We start from the raw sequence: 2872 nt of genomic DNA on the forward strand, positions 1-2872 counted from the left end.
ATAGCTACACCAACAGCCAGTTTGAAGATCATTTGTTGAGCTCACAATGTGGCTGATTTATACTTGCTCAAAGTGACATACATTCATTAGCAGTGACCCATTGTGATCATGTAGGAATTTCAGAGATGTAGATGTTCTATTCAATGTGGGCAGCACGGTAGCACAAGTGGATAGCACTGTGGCTTCACAGCGACAGGGTCCCAGGTTCGATTCCCCGCTGGGTCACTGTCTGTGTGGAGTCTGCATGTTCTCCCCGTGTCTGCGTGGGTCCTCTGGGTGCTCCGGTTTCCTCCCACAGTCCAAAGAGGTGCAGGTTGGTGGATTGGCCATGATAAATTGCCCCTAGTGACCAAAAAGGTTAGGAGGGATTATTGCGTTACGGCGATAGGGTGGAAGTGAGGGCTTCAGTGGGTTGGTGCAGACTCGATGGGCCGAATGGTCTCCTTCTGCACTGTATGTTCTATGTTCTTTTATTTGGTGCAGTAAGGGTTAAAGGCCTGGGTTAGTGTGTGCATGACTGCTGCAGTAGTGCTTTTTAAAATCCTGGTTTGCAAGACAGCTAAGCTTTTTGGGAGACACTGTGTGCAATTAAAGCATCGTAAAAGGTTGGACTAATGAATTTTTGTTTGGATTAAGAGGGTTACCTGTGGAATATTTAATTAGAGACAATTGTGTTTCAGCTTGGGACGATGATGTAACTAATGGAAGGAGCTAGAGTACCAGGAATGTTGCAGAAAAGCATGCAATGCAGTTGGTTCCTGGAAGACAAACCATGAAGACAGCTTCTGAAGACATCAGGTAGAGATCCTGCATTGTTCTGACAGGATTCAGGTCCAGCTCTTAAAATTGTCTCAAAGAACATCCCTTAAGCAAGTACGCCTGGGTCTTCTAACTGTATTTAAAAGTGGATGTTGACCCGAGATATGCTTGTTTAAATGGAAATAGAGATAGCAGTAAGAGGTTATTGTTGTTACTGTATTAATTAGCATTGTTTAAGGGAAAAATGTAAACTATTTTCTTGTGATATGTCGAGGGTGTTACGTTCTGGTGCTTGGCCAGTAGGAATGATGCACAGTAGAACGTCTAGCTCTTGTCTAGTTAAAGTATTTTATTATAAAATAAACGCATGATAAAGATAACTACAATAAATATATTACAAACTACTAATACTGATAACTGATCTTAGAGAGCTACTGCAAGTATGACTATCCACTAACACGACTATCTCCCAACTCTTCGAGGTACAGAGTCACATGGGAGATTTACACTGCCACCTGCTGTTCGGAGGTCATTTGCATCATTATATACATGATTGCTTATGCATATCATCATATAAGGGTCCATCCTGTTTGTTCCTGTTTATTCCCTACTTATTCCCTTATTTGCCCTTTCTTTTATTTTTGCTGTTACAATTTTGATCCGTGGAAGATTAATGGACCTGTGCCTTTAATTCAAGCAGAAATCTGTGCTGGATTAAACTGAAGATTGACCAATGACAGAAATGGGCTGTGACTCAGTTTGACTGACTTGGCTGGTGCCCAATGAATTGGCCCAAAAGGCCGGTGCTCTGCCCAGTAACAGATGGTGATTAGACATGATCATACTGAGATGCTTTTCAATTTCACAAGGCTTGTGTTTTCATTTCACTTTTGGTTCTGAACTTGGATAGAGGGGTTCTAACTCTCTCGCTCAAAGATCTGATCAATTATCTCCAGAAATCCAGTGTAAGAGATCTTCTTTCTCTCTCTTGCAAATCTGGGCCTGTTTCCGTTGGAACTGCAGAGAAGTAAAGTCAGACCATAAGCCAAAAGCAGAGTTTGATGCAAAATTAATTGTCTCTGCAGGGAGAGGCCTGGATGCAAACCTGGAGCGAAGGCCCGGCTTGAGGAGAACTCAGGGGTCTGCCTGTGTGTAAGATATTTCCTGAAGTACCAAGATTTTGATTGAATGACTCGACAAAAGTTGAAAACGAAATAATCTAATCTGCAAGCATATGGTGAAGAAAGAAGCAAAGACCTTTAACTTTCAACATTCATCCTCATGTGTTTTCACAGGAATTATTGGTTAATTGTGATCCGGGCCTGTGGGGCTGGAATTTACCATGCACGAGCTCAGGGTGTCATAACATATATTAAAGATATTTTACTACTGTGTTAGTAATAAAGTTTGTTTTAATAAACCATATCCCATTTCGTGTGAAATCATTCCTGGAGCGGGGTATACTTTCCTCACAGTGTTCAAAAATTAAAATTAAACTGGCGGCATAGTGCGGCAGTGGTTAGCACTGCTGCCTCATGGCACCGAGGACCCAGGTTCGATTCTGGCCCCAGATCACTGTCCGTGTGGAATTTGTACATTCACTTCCTCCCGACCCACAGCCCATGGATGCACAGGGTAGATGGATTGATGAATTGGCCACACCAAATTACCCTTAATTGGAAAAATTACAAAAAATAAATTCAAATTAAATATTAATGTTTCTGTCCAGTATCCTCACCACTGTTGGAGCCTGGTGTGGGATCATAATACCATTCTCTGCAAACAAAAGGAATATGTTCAAGCCGCAAGTCTTTTTTGAATTACCCTAGAGTTTAGAAATGAGAGTCCCCTGTTGCTTTCTCCAAGGTAATGCCTCAGCCTGAATCAACTTGCCCATTTCTCCCATGGCATAAATTGTTGTGATCATTTGAAATTTAACATTATTGCGTCTGTCCTGAAAAGTGGAACATGAAAAACTTCAGCAAACTGTTTCTCTTTTTGGCAAATTTCCTATTTTCAATTTACCCAGCTTCCATTTCTTTCTCCCTGCACATGTTCACCTCCTTTTCTATCCTCTGTTTCTGAAAGTCGAGGGATATTTTGGAATCTGGAT

General features: G+C 41.6%; 1 long non-coding RNA gene across 1 annotated transcript; it reads left to right on the forward strand.

The window, feature by feature from the left end:
• The first annotated feature begins 252 nt into the window (after positions 1–252).
• LOC140391375 (uncharacterized) lies at positions 253–2111 on the forward strand. Its single transcript, XR_011935023.1, has 3 exons — positions 253–313; positions 681–798; positions 1845–2111. It is a non-coding gene; the product is annotated as an uncharacterized lncRNA (long non-coding RNA).
• Positions 2112–2872: the final 761 nt, after the last annotated feature.

The sequence above is a fragment of the Scyliorhinus torazame genome, chromosome 15 (assembly GCF_047496885.1).
Source record: "Scyliorhinus torazame isolate Kashiwa2021f chromosome 15, sScyTor2.1, whole genome shotgun sequence".
NCBI lineage: Eukaryota > Metazoa > Chordata > Chondrichthyes > Carcharhiniformes > Scyliorhinidae > Scyliorhinus > Scyliorhinus torazame.